At 45.0% G+C, this 19,498-nt stretch overlaps 1 protein-coding gene and 1 non-coding gene across 8 annotated transcripts in view; both read right to left on the reverse strand.

Annotated features, from left to right (window-relative positions):
• Positions 1 to 19,498, reverse strand: part of LOC126297890 (uncharacterized) — a 2,130,251-nt gene that overhangs the window by 1,718,485 nt on the left and 392,268 nt on the right. The window lies entirely within an intron of this gene.
• On the reverse strand, positions 9,834 to 9,908 carry Trnas-cga (transfer RNA serine (anticodon CGA)). The gene has a single exon. It is a non-coding gene; the product is annotated as a tRNA-Ser (tRNA).

Consider the following 19,498-nt stretch of genomic DNA (forward strand, 5'->3'; position numbering starts at 1 on the left):
AAGTTTCTTTATAACACATGTACAACGCCCGAAAAAAATGCACCTCCCTCATGGACGGTGTTCAGTGGCACCAGGGTACAATATGTGCATACTGAGGGGTTTTAGTGTTAGTGATTCGTTTTCCACCGTCATCGGGGATCAGGCAGCACCCTGGAGGCTTGTCAGTGCGCCCTCTGTTTTTTCTCTGCAGGCCGTAACTTTTCTGAGTTAAGTCGTTAAGAGGAATTGCAACATTCATCCTAGGATACAGCTATCCCCCACCAACGAGTACGTATTCCTTTCGAACAGCTGCAGCCATTTGAACGGTGCCGCATTGTGGGCTTGTAGGAACTTGGATGGGCGCATTGACGGATTGTTGCACATGCTGGGGATAATGTATCGGTGCTCTCTCGCTGGTTTCATCGGTAGCTTGTGGAACATTCCCCCACGCATAGACCAAGTTCTAGATGTCCGGGTATTACAAATACACGTCAAGTTTGACGGACTGTTTGAGCAGCTGTGACCGACCGAACATTATCCCGGGAAGAAATTCAGGCACATGTTGCACCCGTTGTGTCACTGAGAACTGTCTGTTTGCCACAGGACTCTGATCACTTGTGGCTCTGGCCAGGCAGCCACCGACACCAGGGCACCGCCAAGGACGGATACTCTGGCGTCGTGACAGTGTCGTTTGGAGGGCGGTGAGAGAAGGTACTGCCTGTATGCGAGTGTGGACGTACAACTATACGGCGTAGATCTGCCGAGCGGCGTATTCCGGAGTGTAATCGCCCACTACACACACGTCCTACCCCAGGCCTCAGTTACAACTTCTTATCGTTTCTGCTGGATAAATTAACGTCTGTGCGGGTTATTACCCCTATGCTACTGCCATATCTTCAACAGGATGGTGATGTGCTTTTTCAGAAGGACAATGGACGTCCTCATACGGCTGCTGCTATGCAACTTACACTGGGCTGACTAGTGGCAGCCCCATATCCTCGTGCAGGTGACATCGTCGGAGAGCATAGAATGTATTTTTACATTCTCTAACATATATTGCATTCAAAAACAGTACCAACAAAGTGTTCAAAATATTTGTTTTTAGAAACTTGAGATGTCAGTGAATCTAAACACTATCTCCATATCTTCTGAAGGTGTATCTCTTACAGCGTGAGAAGAAACGTTAAGAGGAAAATTATGACTATGCTGTGGTGTATGTCCCAAAACCCAGGTGTCACCAAGGTAATATTATATTCGTTACACATTTCTACTCGTTTTAGCTTGCTGAGGGAATTGAGATAATTTAAAGTAGTAGTATTGATATAATTGACATTAAAATGTTTTAAACCCTTTTCGCTATTAATTTTTATTGCGTCATCTAGTAATCGAATTTAGCTTCTGACGATGGAGTCTGTTTCCCATAAATTTGAGCTTATTCTGAAGACGCATAATGCGTTTCCATTAAATTTTCCGTTTATTCTTGGCTAGGCACACGTGCTGGTTCTGTTTGCTTTGGTTCCACGGTATTTACGCCTCCGGGTGCGGAAGGAACAGAGGGTCCCCTGGTAGGCAGTTGCTCACGCCGCCGATAGCTCCCGTGCGCCACGTTCTTGCTCTAGCGTTACTGTATAAAAGCAAATGTGCTTATCCGTACATCAGATGCGACAGCACTGGAGAGCGATTCTTACGTATAAAGGTGCGTGACTTAGGGCAGACGCGTTGGAACAGAAGTACACGCAACAGCTTGTACGCGGTACCTCAGTGCGCTTGTTATCAAGTACCATCGTAATAGTTTGATATTTGACTTGGAAAACTGATAATGGGTAACATTAGGCAAAATATGCTTACGCGAAGTGCATTTTCTAGAGAGATTGGCCCTAGCAATAACGTTTCGTTACCTGGAAAACAGATTGTGAACACCCAAGTTTGAGTAACTAATTTCATTTTAAAAAACAATTTGTTTCTGTGATTTTTCCTGAAACTGCAAACTGCAGTTTATTACATTTATCGTGTAAAGAAATTTCATCGTGTAAGTAAATTTCTTTGTGACTTAATTCTTCAGATGTACAGAAATAATAGAATAGCATCCCTCATTAGCTCATATGCTAACGTAAATTGTTAAAATTCTGACATTTCGTTGACAACAGGCAACAAAAACAAGCAATGGAAACGATAAGTACGAATGCACGGCTTCACGGCGGTATATACTGTACTGATAAAAATTCTCTCTAGCTTCCAGTGGCGAAATGTGGTTAAAAACCCACGAGCTTCCAGTCGGGTGCTCCTCGGCCACTGTAAAGTAATGACTGTCACGTCGTTGCTGCCCACTGCAGCGCCATACGGGTTGTTGTTTTGGTTGCAGGAATGGCGCGACCACAAGACTTCCAGTGGTCGGGTCCCAGGCTGCACCTAGTTGCAGACTGTCGCCTTAGGACTCGGCTGCGGCGCGCCAGCGGTCTTCCAAGCAAAACATTACCTCGTATGCCGCTCGTCTGGACTCGAGGCCTACGAGAAAGACAGGCCGCACGCTTATTTTTTTTCTTAATCTCATTTTGTTCGTTATAGTTCGTTGCAATTGTTCGTGGCGGACGTCCCCTGACGCCCGTTGAAGTTCGTTATTGATCCATTCACTCAGGTTTTTTTTTTTTTTTTTATTACAGAGGGCAGTTAACCCTATGACCGAACACGCTGAACTACCGTGTCGGCTTGCGCGTACGTCACGAAGGTAGTCCTACACAAGCACGTTTGCTAAAATCAGCAGACAAACTACGTTTCTACACCTGTAAACTCGTAAATAGGTGTTTCTGTACAAACGAAAAGTGAATCTTCTCCTGGAATCCGCTATTACGGAATCTTACTGTTATTAGTCCTATAATGATGGGAAGTCCATGGGCCTACTTATAATCTGTTACGGCTGTACTAGCGTACAATAAAATAACTTCGTGTTAAAACGATTATCAGTTGCATAAGGCACCACTGACAGCATGTAATGAGTATTGTTAAACAGAAGAGAATAAATGCTATAAACAAGCCGTTATACCATTTACACTCCTGGAAATTGAAATACGAACACCGTGAATTCATTGTCCCAGGAAGGGGAAACCTTATTGACACATTCCTGGGGTCAGATACATCACATGATCACACTGACAGAACCACAGGCACATATACACAGGCAACAGAGCATGCACAATGTCGGCACTAGTACAGTGTATATCCACCTTTCGCAGCAATGCAGGCTGCTATTCTCCCATGGAGACGATCGTAGAGATGCTGGATGTAGTCCTGTGGAACGGCTTGCCATGCCATTTCCACCTGGCGCCTCAGTTGGACCAGCGTTCGTGCTGAACGTGCAGACCGCGTGAGACGACGCTTCATCCAGTCCCAAACATGCTCAATGGGGGACATATCCGGAGATCTTGCTGGCCAGGGTAGTTGACTTACACCTTCTAGAGCACGTTGGGTGGCACGGGATACATGCGGACGTGCATTATCCTGTTGGAACAGCAAGTTCCCTTGCCGGTCTAGGAATGGTAGAACGATGGGTTCGATGACGGTTTGGATGTACCGTGCACTATTCAGTGTCCCCTCGACGATCACCAGAGGTGTACGGCCAGTGTAGGAGATCGCTCCCAACACCATGATGCCGGGTGTTGGCCCTGTCTGCCTCGGTCGTATGCAGTCCTGATTGTGGAGCTCACCTGCACGGCGCCAAACACGCATACGACCGTCATTGGCACCAAGGCAGAAGCGAATCTCATCGCTAAAGACGACACGTCTCCATTCGTCCCTCCATTCACGCCTGTCGCGACACCACTGGAGGCGGGCTGCACGATGTTGGGGCGTGAGCGGAAGACGGCCTAACGGTGTGCGGGACCGTGGGCCAGCTTCATGGAGACGGTTGCGAATGGTCCTCGCCGATACCCCAGGAGCAACAGTGTCCCTAATTTGCTGGGAAGTGGCGGTGTGGTCCCCTACGGCACTGCGTAGGATCCTACGGTCTTGGCGTGGATCCGTGCGTCGCTGCGGTCCGGTCTCAGGTCGACGGGCACGTGCACCTTCCGCCGACCACTGGCGACAACATCGATGTACTGTGGAGACCTCACGCCCCACGTGTTGAGCAATTCGGCGGTACGTCCACCCGGCCTTCCGCATGCTTACTATACGCCCTCGCTCAAAGTTCGTCAACTGCACATACGGTTCACGTCCACGCTGTCGCGGCATGCTACCAGTGTTAAAGACTGCGATGGAGCTCCGTATGCCACGGCAATCTGGGTGACACTGACGGCGGCGGTGCACATATGCTGCGCAGCTAGCGCCATTCGACGGCCAACACCGCGGTTCCTGGTGTGTCCGCTGTGCCGTGCGTGTGATCATTGCGTGTACAGCCCTCTCGCAGTGTCCGGAGCAAGTATGGTGGGTCTGACACACCGGTGTCAATGTGTTCTTATTTCAATTTCCGGGAGTGTATATCGAGTATTGATCTTGAATTAAATTTTGCTCTAGTACTGTTAAGCAGTAAGACTTCATAATAGCAGATTCCAGTGGAAGATGCAATTCTCGTTAGTACTTACACGCCCAGCTGCGAGTTAAAAGGTTTATAAATGTATTTTGTCTGCTCAGCTGAGCGAGGGAGCGAGTTAAGGACTACCTTCGTGACGAACGCGCCGCTGCCTGTCTTTCTCGTGGGCCTCGAGTGGACTCGAGTGACGTCACAGGCGGTAGTACTGCTATACTTAGAGTCGCCAGGCGCATTACTTTCTGGTGTTTCGGCAGATATTTGCAGTTCCGTTTCTGCACTGTGTAGCTGTAGTCAGTCCAAAGAATTACTGTTCGTCACATCTTTCATGCGACGCCCAGTGCCAACTGGAATCATCGGTTTCTTTTCCATTACAAACACAATTATTATTAAATCAGAATTTTACGTACCCATCCGACAGTCTAGTCCGGTATTTGTTTTATCGTTATGTATTAACAGCGACAGAAAAACACGAAAAAGAAACAGCAGTCGAACAGCGACCCAGCAGCGCTGCACACTTGGCGGCATTAGTTGGCGCAGGCCAGAGCAGCAGTAGCGCCGCTGGAGTACTCGTTATTCTTAAGAGTTTTACAATCGCTGATAACACATATTGATAAAATAAATCTCTGTCGAGTGGGCACGTTAAATTTCGCTTCAAAAAGCATTTTGTATTTCACAGGAAAGAAACCAACGTTTTTCGTTGACATTAGACGCCGCATGAAAGATTTGATGAGCTCTATTTGTTTGGGCTGACTTCAGCTACACAACGTAAAAACGAAATTGCAAATATCTGGTGAAACACCAGAGAAAATGTGCCTGACGACTCTGTCCGCAGTTCGTGGTCGTGCGGTAGCGTTCTCGCTTCCCGCGCCCGGGTTCCCGGGTTCGATTCCCGGCAGGGTCAGGGATTTTTCTCTGCCTCGTGATGACTGGGTGTTGTGGGATGTCCTTAGGTTAGTTAGGTTTAAGTAGTTCTAAGTTCTAGGGGACTGATGACCATAGATGTTAAGTCCCATAGTCCTCAGAGCCATTTGAATTGAACCTGACGACTCTTAGGAGAAACATCCCGTATAAGGACGGCAGCAGCAACCACACGACACTCTTCTCCATCTACATACATACTTTGTACATACATACTCAGCAAGCCACCGTACGATGCGTGACGGAGGGTACCCTGTACCACTACTAGTGATTTCTTACCTGTTTCGCTCGCTAATAGAGCGAGGAAAAAGGACTATCTATATGCCTCCGTGTAGGCCATAATTTCTCGTTTCCTGTCTTGGTGGTCCTTACGCGAAATGTATGTTGGCTGGCTACCCGCTACCGCTGTGACAGTTTTAGACTCATTCAAAGAAAGACTACGATCAGCATCACGTAAACACTCAGATCATGCAATACTAGCTGGAGGTGACTTTACCTACCGAGTATAGACTGGGACAATGGTAGAGCAGTTCTCGGCCGATGGCTTGTGGCTTTTTAACCACATGACACGGCTTGAAACTCGAGAGAATTTTATCACTGATAACGTCCTCCCTCCCATACAGTTAAAATTTTATTTAAAAAAAATCAGTATACGTGAACGTTTTCAGTATTTTAGAGTTCCAGTTTATAATTTTCTGCGTTATTAAACCGGAGGAACGTTTTTTATTAATATTATCTTCTGAACTGGACTTTCATGATAATCGTGTAGTCCCCTACGGATGCAAGAGAGCTTAGTTTTTTTTCTTTTTGTCTGGGACAGACTTCCATGTCACAAACTCTCTGCAAAACACCATCAAAAATACGAGCCCTCCGTGAACTGGCTGATCACGGTTGGCTGATGTCCGTCTAACAGCGCACGAGGATCCCGGCAAGCACGGGGAAGTTCCTCGCTTTCACGCGCATTTTCTGTTGTCGACAAAGTTGGCATTCCTTGCGCTGTTGAAAGGCATCAACCGTAAAGCTGAACAGGAAAAAGCATTTTGCAGACGCATTTTAAAGGTATCTACGGAGTATCGTTATAGAACAGGACGCATTTTAAAGATATCAAAGGAGTATCTTTATCACACAATGAAAAAGAGAGGGAGGTATGTGTCTCTCCTAAGAGACGTCAGGTGATTTTTCTCTAGTGTTTCAGCAGATATTTGTAATTTCGGTTCTGCAATGTATAAGCTGGAGTCAGCCCAAACAAATAGCACTCATCACGCCTTTCATGCGACGCGACGCCCAGTGTCAACGGGAAGTGTCGGTTTATTTCCCATTACAAACAAAATGCATTTAAAAGCGGAATTTTGCGTGCCCATTCCATAGTGTATGCAATATTTGTTTCATCGATATGTATTAACAGGGACAGTAAAACACGAAGAATAAACAGAACCCCAGCAGCAACTTAACAGCACTGCACGCTTGGCGGTTGCAGTCCGCAAGGACCAGGGCACTGCTGTCGCTCCTGCAGTAACGGTGTTCTTCGAGTTATACTACCCTTGTTAATACATATGGCTATAACAGATGTCACACTAGACTAATGTAAGACCGCTCTATCTAAAAGGCACTTAAAATGCTGCTTTAAAAATCATTATGTTTGTAATGGGAAACAAGCCGACGCTTTCGGCCGGAACTGGGCTTCGCATGAAAGACGCGATGAGTACATTTTTTTGCGTTGACTCCAGCTAAAAAACGCAAAAACTAACTTCAAATAACTGCTGAAACACCAGAGAAAATGCGCCTGACAGCCCTTAGGAGAAACACCCTGTATTTTTTATAAAAGAAAATTTAAAAAACCGGGCTGTAATAGTTGCATGGTGAGGGAGCTACACTCCCACCTTGTCGAATTTGAAATCAGACGAGGTGGTCCACTGATTAAACCATCGGCCACACGCTTGGAAGGAGATGAGTTCAACACCTGTCCAGTAAGCCACATTTACATTCCCGTGATTGCCCTGAACTGCTTAGGTCAGATGCCGGACGGTTCTTCTGAAACGGAGACAGCCATATTACTGTCTGAATTCTGTGTAATCGGAGACCGTGCTCAATCTATAATGACCATTCTTTATCCTTCTTCCTGTCGATTCCAAATAAGCTATACCAATTCTCATGAAGTAGTTGCCAAGAGAGTTCGCTATGTTTATGCTGTCATGTTCTATCGAAAGCTGAACAGCACGTAACTGGAGGACCGATATCTTCACGAATAAGTTCTGGTTCACCTTATAAAGTGAAAACGAAAGCATTTTCATTTCGCGAATAGCTGCAGGTCACTATCATTTTTAAATGGCGTGCAGCAATCTGTTTGTTCACAAGACGCAAAATGTATATATAGCTGCACCAAGGTTGATTCTGTACTCTTGATTTCTGTTTGTTCACGAGACCCAAAAATGAATATATAGCTGCACCAAGGTTGATTCTGTGCTCTGGATTTCGGGAAGGCATTCGAAAGAGATCGGCACTGACGTCTAATGGAAAAAGAATTGAAGGGAAAAGAACGGTCGAATGTTTTGTAAAATGATGTACCTAAAAGTAAGAGATAAAATAGATTCAATAACTATTCCACTCGCTTTTGAATGATGATCGACATCACATACAGCAGTTGAGACGCCAACTGAGAAATTAAAGTTCAACGTTGAACTTGGAATTTTTAAGAATACTAGAGGACAATTGTGTGTTGAGAGTCTATTGCAGTACATGACTTCAAGCATCATTCACGGGGCGCCCGATGTTTCTCTAACCTATTTTATTTCGTACTTTTCGATAAATCATTTCGCAAAACATAGACTTGTTTTATCAAAATGTTTGTATCATATTACAACTTTATTTGGTAAATGGTAACATAAATAGATGTGGTAAAAATAGAAGATTTTATGAAAAAGCTGATTCTAAGTGCTCAAAAACTTTGTATCATATTACAGTTTTATTTGGAAAATGGTAAATTAAATAGATGTGATTAAAATTGAAAATTTTATGAATAAACCAACTGTATGTGCTGTACTCTATTTGCATTCCTGCAGCTGGCGCACCTAATTTCTTTATTAATTAAAATACTGCAACTGGTACGCTCAAGTATTATTATAATGTACTTATCATTAATTAGCTACCATGTATGGGGCCGACTAAATCACTCACTACGTAAATCGGCCTTCAACCTGGGACAGTAATTAAATTCCATCGCTTCAGAGTTGCTTCGCAACATGGGGCCTTATCTAATTAAAACCGTCATCACAAGGGCCAATGAAGGAAGGGTCCTGCGTGTATGCCATATCTCTGAAGTCTCAATCAACTATTGCTGAAATACTGTTCACCACATCCTCTGCCTTTGAATTCATTCGTGCCATTCCTTCTAAGTTCTCAATTTTCACAAACGATGGCTCATCTTTGTTGTGTCACATGTGTAAGATGCCAACAGCATTCTGTAACGTTGTTGAAACTATGAAGATATTTAACACGGCTCATTTAGCGCGCATTGGTCTATCACAGCAAGACTGACTGTCACACTTAAATGCTTGAAATATTTCCCCATATTTATTATTAAGATATAAAGAGAGTATGACGTGAACGGGATATTCGATGAGAAGAAATAAAGTTTGATAGCAAATTTCTATACTGTCGATAATTACCACCTCAGTAACCAGTTACGCGAAACACTCACCATATTGGCTAACTGAACTATGTCAAGCTGCGAACGGTGGATGGTGACTTACCTGAAACAAAGAAAAGTCATAATTACTTATGCGCCCACAGAAGGTAGTAAGAAATTAAAAGTCAGTCATAATCAGAGTAAAGTAAATAACACTAGGCACATTCAGAATGTTCTTTATGAGTAACTGCAGGTTCCAGAAAATTAACATCTTCAGGCCACTGTTCAGCATAGTTACATTACTGACCAGTCAGGCCACAAAAAAATGAAAATAAAAATTAAATGTAATGCCATAAGAGTGAAGCCGCGCGGAGTGATCGTGCGGTTTGAGGCGCCATGTCACGGATTGCGCGGCCCCTCCCGCCGGAGGTTCGAGTCCTCCCTCGCGCATGGGTGTGTCTGATGTTCTTAGCATAAGTTAGTTTAAGTAGTGTGTAAGTCTAGGGACCGATGACCGCCGCAGTTTGGTCTTTTAGCAATTCACACACACACATAACAGTGAAAGATTTCTCATCGAACTGTAGCTCACTTCACCATGGACGATTATACCCTAATGATGTAGCATAGCTTCTCACCTTACAGTTATATGGGCGGTGCTACCGAATAAGAACAATTACTGTACCACTTTTGAACAGGTCCTGGGGGAAGCGGGCAAGTGTGGGGTGGAGGTCGGGTCGACGACGTACAACATCTGTTGTAAATTGAAACTTCCTGGCAGATTAAATCTGTGTGCCGGACCGAGGCTCGAACTCGGGACCTTTGCCTTTCGCGGGCAACTGCTCTACCAACTGAGCTACCCAAGCACGACTCACGCCCCGTCCTCACAGCTTTATTTCTGCCAGTACCTCGTCCCCTACCTTGCAAACGTTACAGAAGCTCTCCTGCGAAGCTCTCCTGAAAGAACCGATATTGCGGAGACATGGCTTAGCCACAGCCTAGGGGATGTTTCCAGAATGAGATTTTCACTCTGCAGCGGAGTGTGCGCTGATATGAAACTCCCTGGCAGATTAAAACTGTGTGCCGGACCGAGACTCGAACTAGGGATCTTTGCCTTCCGCGGGCAATTGCTCTACCAACTGAGTTACCCAAGCACGACTCACGCCCCGTCCTCACAGCTTTATTTCTGCCAGTACCTCGTCCCCTACCTTGCAAACGTTACAGAAGCTCTCCTGCGAAGCTCTCCTGAAAGAACCGATATTGCGGAGACATGGCTTAGCCACAGCCTAGGGGATGTTTCCAGAATGAGATTTTCACTCTGCAGTGGAGTGTGCGCTGATATGAAACTCCCTGGCAGATTAAAACTGTGTGCCGGACCGAGACTCGAACTAGGGATCTTTGCCTTCCGCGGGCAATTGCTCTACCAACTGAGCTACCCAAGCACGACTCACGCCTCGTCCTCACAGCTTTATTTCTGCCAGGACCTCGTCTTCTATCTTCCAAACTTTACAGAAGCTTTCCTGCGAAGCTTGCAGAACTAGCACTCCTGAATGAAAGGATATTGCGGAGACATGGCTTAGCCAATTTATAGAAGCTGTGGAGATAAATGAAATTATTACAAAAATGTGCGTGAACTGCTTGCTTGATTCTTGACTCTTTAGTATCTATATATCTATTAAAGGAAGTCTTGGTCCTGCTGAGGCTGTCTTAACATATTGCAATGCTTTATTCGTTGCTATTGCTCAATTTCGACCACATGGTCATTACCAAGTGTCACGCACACATAATTATGTATATACTAATAGGTTGTACATGCCATCATAAATAAAAAGTTAAAAGTGTTGTGACATGTTTCTCCAAGTGAAAGAATAAAAATCTCTTTTATTGCGGAAACGGTAGCAGCTTTGACTATAACAGGATTTTACAGTTGTAAAAGAGATGGAAATTGGTATGGAAAGCTGTATGTAGTAAGACAGCTGACACTTGAAGGACACGTACACCGTGAATGTATATTTTATTTTTTACTATACGACAAGTCATTTCACAAAACATTTGAATGTTTTTTGCGAACTTTTTTATTTCCTATTTCTTCATTGTCAGTTGAATATCACATTAATATAACTTTTTACGTTCAAATAGCTAGATCATGAATAGATGGACTTTTGACACTTAATTTACACAACTAACAGAAACTGTTCGTGGAATATTTCAAGTTTCCAAACAAATCAGATCTCAGTATAACATTCTAGAAGGGAGAATAACGCATGAGAATTGTTGCCGGACCGGTAAACAACGTGGCCGATAACACTGTCAGTTCTAAAAGATATTTTAGTTACTAGGGAAGTTTTAACGCCGGAAAATTGTGGTCAGATGCTTGAATACATGAATGGACTGGCAGCTGATGATGAACATATGCAAATGTAATGTATGTGGATACATGCTGTTCCTTGAATCTCAAATGCTGTAACATAGTGAAACGCGCTCTCGTAGCGTATAACACACATGCAAAACGGTATCTGATGTACGTTTATGGTTCAAAAAATGGCTCTGAGCACTATGGGACTTAACATCTATGGTCATCAGTCCCCTAGAACTTAGAACTACTTAAACCTAACTAACCTAAGGACAACACACAACACCCAGCCATCACGAGGCAGAGAAAATCCCTGACCCCGCCGGGAATCGAACCCGGGAACCCGGGCGCGGGAAGCGAGAACCCTACCGCACGACCACGAGATGCGGGCGCTTTTTTATGGAACTTCTTTGAAAATCTATAAACGCTCCAAATGTGCTATGCCAACTTCTTAAGTCATTTTGTTGCTTTTTCTGTGGTTGGCATCCAAATATTTTGGTATACGATTAGCAGTGATTTTTGTAAACATTTCGTAAGCTACTGACAAAAGACTAATGACGTAACAGGTATACGAGGCTTAGTTGCGCTCTTTCATATAAATTACAGCATGCGGTTGCAATATTTCATCTCTCATCCTCATAGTACCCAATTAGTATGTTTCTCCGCACAAAGAGCACTCCGGTACAATGTTGCTGTTAACTGCACCGCTACCAATTTCTCTGTAAATTAAAGTACGACGAAAGACATTCTGAAAATTGAAGCAGGATTCGTCCCTGAAGTCTCTCGGCGTTGGCGAATTAAGGGGGAAACCACATTATGAGGTTGTTTGAAATTTATTTTTTGTAATTTTTTTGTGTGGGAATAATTAATTAGAATTTAGTAAATTTTGACATCATTTTAGTCATATTTCGAACAGTTTTTGTGAATTCTTTTGAATAATTTCAGCCAAAAATAACGAAGTTACGCTGTGATGTCCACTGAAGGTTGTGAGTATAGTTCTCCAATTGCGTGCAGTGTAGCCATTCCGATTTTATCTGATATCAAAAAGATTTTGATTTTACATTAATAACTCATTTCCTAAGAATACGAACCTCAATGCAGGTGAAAATAATGAAAATTAAAGATTTTGCAGGCGTTGGAACTATTTACTTCCATTTTCACTATATTTTTTCTGTAAAACCCTTAAAATCATGGTATCATCTCAAAAGTTCGTTCATACTATTCGTAATTTTATAAAGAATCATATTATTAATTTTAATAATGATCGACTCAATAATTTTTCAGTTAGACTGCACGCAAATGTGAAAAAAGTCATTTCGAGATAAACGCGTCTGAAAAATAAATTCTCGGAAAATAGAAATTCAAGGAAGTTAACAATAATATAAAATGCTTACCGATTAATCTGCGAATCCAACACCATATAGCAATCCTTCTTCTTCGTCATAGGCTTCATTTTGCAGCAGTGCTTTCCGAGCTTTCCGACCTTCCTTCGATTCCAATGAACTAAGTCGATTCTACTGACTCACGCGCTGGTTATCCATTTGTTCGGCATAATTGAAGCTTTGCGTGCCTACTACAATTCCTGCCTCGTTCATGACCATCAGAAGGAACGTATTTCCTTCACTAAATAAGCCTGCTGCTAAATACGATACCATTTCAACGACTTTTATTCCGGAGTGCAAGTGTTTAGCAGATAATCGCCAAATAATGGAAGTGAAACTTTCATTCGCATTTTGTGTGTGATCATGTTAACATCTCTCCAGTAATTCATCCCTTGATAAATCTCCATACATTGGAAGAATTTCCTTCTGTACGTCGGGGTGCAATGGAGTAGGGTACGGTTCAAGTTCCACTCCAAGGGCTCTTCGTTTCTCCCACTCGTACCAGCTGTCTTTTCCCTCTGGTCAATACTTTAGTCGAGGATTTTAATCCGTGGAAATCATACGATAGTATGTAGCCATAATTGCTTTTTTCATGTTTTTCACACTAACTACATGTCTTCGAATCGTTAGTCCCACCAAACTTTTTAGTTTTTCGAATGTTTCGAAGCCGAGTCCCCCTTCTCTTCTGGACATGAGCTATAAATTCGCTCGGTTCTATGCTCATTAAATCTAAACGAATGCGAATTTCCCTTTAAAATTTTGACAGCGTATTCGTGGATAGTTACGCCATTGATTTGTGCAATAAAAAAACCGATTCTTTGAATCTAATAATGTGGTTTCCCCGCTTAACAATAAACGGGCCTATCTATGTGTTGCCGTGAGGCGAAGACACTGTTCTGGACGCCTACTGTGCATAACAACTAATATGAGCCTGCGATTAAGGACATACACTCCTGGAAATCGAAATAAGAACACCGTGAATTCATTATCCCAGGAAGGGGAAACTTTATTGACACATTCCTGGGGTCAGATACATCACATGATCACACTGACAGAACCACAGGCACATAGACACAGGCAACAGAGCATGCACAATGTCGGCACTAGTACTATGTATATCCACCTTTCGCAGCAATGCAGGCTGCTATTCTCCCATGAAGACGATCGTAGAGATGCTGTATGTAGTCCTGTGGAACGGCTTGCCATGCCATTTCCACCTGGCGCCTCACTTGGACCAGCGTTCGTGCTGGACGTGCAGACCGCGTGAGACGACGCTTCATCCAGTCCCAAACATGCTCAATGGGGGACATATTCGGAGATCTTGCTGGCCAGGGTAGTTGACTTACACTTTCTAGAGCACGTTGGGTGGCACGGGATACATGCGGACGTGCATTGTCCTGTTGGAAAAGCAAGTTCCCTTGCCGGTCTAGGAATGGTAGAACGATGGGTTCGATGACGGTTTAGATGTACCGTGCACTATTCACTGTCCCCTCGACGATCACCAGAGGTGTACGGCCAGTGTAGGAGATCGCTCCCCACACCATGATGCCGGGTGTTGGCCCTGTGTGCCTCGGTCGTATGCAGTCCTGATTGTGGCGCTCACCTGCACGGCGCCAAACACGCATACGACCATCATTGGCACCAAGGCAGAAGCGACTCTCATCTCTGAAGACGACACGTCTCCATTCGTCTCTCCATTCACGCCTGTCGCGACACCACTGGAGGCGGGCTGTACGATGTTGGGGCGTGAGCGGAAGACGGCCTAACGGTGTGCGGGACCGTAGTCCAGCTTCATGGAGACATTTGCGAATGGTCCTCGCCGATACCCCAGGAGCAACAGTGTCCCTAATTTGCTGGGAAGTGGCGGTGCGGTCCTCTACGGCACTGCGTAGGATCCTACGGTCTTGGCGTGCATCCGTGCGTCGCTGCGGTCCGGTCCCAGGTCGACGGGCACGTGCACCTTCCGCCGACCACTGGCGACAACATCGATGTACTGTGGAGACCTCAAGCCCCACGTGATGAGCAATTCGGCGGTACGTCCACCCGGCCTCCCGCATGCCCACTACACGCCCTCGCTCAAAGTCCGTCAACTGCACATACCGTTCACGTCCACGCTGTCGTGGCATGCTACCAGTGTTAAAGACAGCGATGGAGCTCCATATGCCACGGCAAACTGGCTGACACTGACGGCGGCGGTGCACAAATGCTGCGCAGCTAGTGCCATTCGACGGCCAACACCGCGGTTCCTGGTGTGTCCGCTGTGCCGTGCGTGTGATCATTGCTTGTACAGCCCTCTCGCAGTGTCCGGAGCAAGTATGGTGGGTCTGACACACCGGTGTCAATGTGTTCTTTTTTTCCATTTCCAGGAGTTTATATCGGTCCTATTGTGGAGTGCACTTATTGGACGACTTTGTAGAGGAATACATACAAAGGTCATTGTGTTTTGGAAATTCCTACAAAGCCCTGTGATAACACTTAACGCACGATCAACGCGGCTGAGACAGCAGTCTACATCAGATCCGTGTAAATGCGTCACATCACTCTACCTTCAAAAACAGGGTGTGAATGACGTTACTTGGGGCTACAACGCAAATGTCGCCAAAAGATCACCTTACGCTCACTACGGCAGTGCAAAGGTACTTGAAACGTTATCCTTGTAATGCTCAGCTTTTAATTATCATTTCTTCGTACGGCTATCCACGCCAAAGTTTACTCCTTCACTACATAGATGAAGGAATTCCTCTTTCTGAGGTAACTTTGATGGTCATTTAGAGATTGACCTTCTTTTTCCGTTTTCCGCTTGTGTCCTATCATATTCAGTCTTTTGTTATCAAAGTATTATATCAGAAACCACATATTCTAAATTGTACCATAAATGTTTATTCAAAATTTAGTATACCGTGGAAAGTGTACTACTTTTTCGTTACCTTCCGCCTCATTTAGGCGTAGTTTTCATTATTAAACTTGCATTTGTTGGTTTTACTTAATTTACTAAAACATGTAATTTTCCATAAGTTGGAACAAGTTTTACAGAAACATTAATTCATTCCCAAACAGCTCACAAACAGGAGATTACATCTGACCTTGAGTGCTTTTGACAAATTAAGCAACGTCTTCAAAACTAACTTTTCTCCAATTTTGACTTACGCCAAAGCTGTTTAATAACTAATAGTTTTTCACAGAACGGTGGAGAGGTGCATCTTGAGAACTACTACGAGATACAGGAAAACAAAGAAATGATTCTGGAGACGGACTCTAGGCGACGATACAACTATGGCTGTATCGAAAATGAAACTGATTTGGGCAGGACGCGGATGGCTGATGTACTAAGAAACTTCATCATTCGATTCCTAGACATAAGAAAATACTGAGACAAACAACCAATGGAAGACGGATGTTTGACAAAAACTTGAGCCAAACGTATAGTTGAAGATCGTAATGCACATGTACTGCTATCAGCTGCATCCAATACATAATCCTGCACCTCTATGCTAAAATAAAAATGGTGTAGCATTCTGCAACGAAGTCTACCACAGTGGTGGGCCTCGGTACCACACGACGCAGTAAAACGCTGCGCTTTTGCAGCCGCGTACATGACGAGAAGCGGGCTCCTCTTGTGACGTATCCGGGCAGAGCGAGTTCAAATGCTCCCTGCTCAGCACTCGTTCTCCGACTTCCGCTGAAGCCGCGGCAGTCTCGACGCCGAGCAGCTACGACCTCATCCGGCGTCGTCGTCGACTAGAGCAGACGGTTCCGGGTCTCCAGTTGGTACCACTGAGACGACACCCCTCCCAGGTTTCCGTTTCCCAATTCTCCTGGCGACTCAGAAGAATCCGATTTGGACACGGCGCGCCTGCACTTCTTTGCTGGGCGCCTGTGGCCGTGTACAACGCCCACGTGCCCTACCGGGCTGCCGAGCTCACTCGTGGTTCCGGCATGCCACTGCCTCCGTCTCCCACACCTGCCCTCCCACTTCCGGGTGCAGTCGTCGAGCTCCTATATAAGTAGCTTTTAACAAATAATGTTGTTATTGAGTAAGCGTTTCCGACACCGCATTCGTCGTGGTACTGGAAGATTCCATCCCACGGATCCTGCATACACCACTCTGGGGCACAGTGGCTGCGCTGCAGTTACAGGTGTCGTTGCTAACTGCGACTCCGCCCCACCATTGCACGTTAAAGAGTGTAGTGGCGACCTTTACCCAGCAACTCATCATGATGAAACATTCAGTAAAGAAAACACGAGCATTTTTTTACACTGCCGCTCAATATTGCTTGTGCCCTGACTTAATGGCATTGATATGCACCTTCTGCCCACTACCACTTTCAATAGTGTGTTAAAGACGTGACTGACAGAGTGACTAGAACGACTGGTGTATATTGTGCAAGACCCTGTAGAGATAAACTCACGGTCCCATCAAGACACATCCCACTTTGATTTATGGGCAGCGCTTGCATGGAGTTGCAAGGAAAACACTGTACAGTTATCGGTCATAATCGGCCGAGAATCTACAATACATTACAAATATAGTTGATAAAATAAAATTAATGTTCCAGCTTGCTAATATTCGTTGTGTTATCTTTGTAAGTACACTAGTGTGCAGAAATTAAAAAGGGAAGTAACTTTTTCATCATGAGTCACTAGCCGCGCAGGGTACCCACGTGGTCTTGTGCGTCTTCCCACGTTTCGCGCGGCACCCTCGTCGGAGGTTCGAGTCCTCCCTTGGGCATGGGTGTGTGTGTTGTCCTTAGCGTAAGTTAGATTAAGAAGGGACCGATGAGCAATTTGGTCCCATAGAACTTACTACAAATTTTCAATTTTCCACGTGTCACTACCACGAGGTCGACGAAACTTGGACCATACATTGAATGAATTGCTACAGTACAGTACAGAAAGTAAGTGAAAAAAATACGCAGAGAGACAAACAGAAATTACAATTTTATTCTGATACAATAACTACATTGAAGTGAATGCGACTCTTGATGGTTGTCTGGATAGTGTACTCACATAGAATTTCAGCAAGCTAGAACTTAAATTTCGTTTTATCAACTTTGTTTGTGATTTATTGGAATTCCTCGGTTGCTCAGGACCGATGCCCATACAGTGTCTCCCTCGCACCTCCACGCAACCTCAGCCCGGAGATCAAAGTAGAGAGAGTCTCATTGTGTCTGGGAGAAATTAGCCCTACTGTTTTATGGCTTCTTTCTAAAGGAGGAACATTGCTCTTAATAGGAAGTGTGATCACCACGGATGGCAGTAGATGTTCTGCAACGTGCCGCTATGCTGGCCACAAAGTCGGTAAGGGATTCTTGTGGGTCCGCAGCTCGTGGTCGTGCGGTAGCGTTCTCGCTTCCCGCGCCCGTGTTCCCGGGTTCGATTCCCGGCGGGATCAGGGATTTTCTCTGCCTCGTGATGACTGGGTGTTGTGTGATGCCCTTAGGTTAGTTACGTTCACGTAGTTCTAAGATCTAGGGGACTGATGACCATAGATGTTAAGTCCCATAGTGCGCAGGGCCATTTGAACCATTAGTTCTTCTGGCAGGGCATACCATCCCGCTTCCAACACTCTTGGCAGCTGCCCAATGGTGGTTGGTGCATGTCGACGTGCTGCAGCACGTCTCCTCAACTCATCCCACACTTACTCCATGGCTTTTAAGCTGGAGGAACCGGCAGGTCAGTCCATTCGCCAAAAATCCTCTCGTTCCGAAAAGCTCCTCCACCTGCGCTGTCGAGTGTGATCGTGCATTGTTATCCATAAAAATAGAATCGTGGCCGACTGCAACTCTCATTACGCACATAGAGTCACAATAACGATGAACTGTGAGTATACCGTGTTCAGAGATTTGAAGGTCTGTATGTCTGTGCAACCTTTTGCTTTTCCATCTACATCTGCATTTACATATCTTCATACATACTCCGCAATCCACCATACGGTGCGTGGTGGAGTGTACCTCGTACCACAACTAGCATGTTCTCTCCCTGTTCCACTCCCAAACAGAACGAGGGAAAAATGACTGCCTAAATGCCTCTGTACGAGCCCTAATCTCTCTTATCTTATCTTTGTGCTCTCTCGGCGAAATATAAGTTGGCAGCAGTAAAATTATACTGCAGTCAGCCTCAAATGCTGGTTCTCCAAATTTCCTCAGTAGCGCTTCACGAAAAGAACGCCTCCTCTCCTCTAGAGACTCCCACCCGAGTTCCTGAAGCATTTCCGTAACACTCGCGTGATGATCAAACCTACCCGTATCAAATCTAGCAGCCCGCCTCTGAATTGCTTCTATGTCCTCCCTCATTCCGACCTGATAGGGATCCTAAACTTCCCTGGGGCACTCCAGATGATACCCTCACCTCCGATGAACACTGACCACACCAGAACCACCAACGCGATAATGTTCAACAATTTTCCTGGGTGCGTTACGTGTTCCCACCTGTCACCGCATGAGGTATGTACAGCATTGTCGAAAATGATCGTTTTGGTGGTCCTGGCGCTAAGATGTTTGGAAGCATAAAAAATGGCCCTGAGCACTATGGGACTGAACATCTGAGGTTATCAGTCCCCTAGAACTAAGAACTACTTAAACCTAACTAACCTAAGCACATCACACACATCCATGCCCGAGGCAGGATTCGAACCTGCGACCGTGGCAGCCGCGAGGTCCCGGACTGAATCGCCTAGAAACATTGAATAAAAGTGTCATTTCTGTTAGACTCATTGCTTATTT

The sequence above is a fragment of the Schistocerca gregaria genome, chromosome X (genome assembly GCF_023897955.1).
Source record: "Schistocerca gregaria isolate iqSchGreg1 chromosome X, iqSchGreg1.2, whole genome shotgun sequence".
In the NCBI taxonomy this organism is placed as follows: domain Eukaryota; kingdom Metazoa; phylum Arthropoda; class Insecta; order Orthoptera; family Acrididae; genus Schistocerca; species Schistocerca gregaria.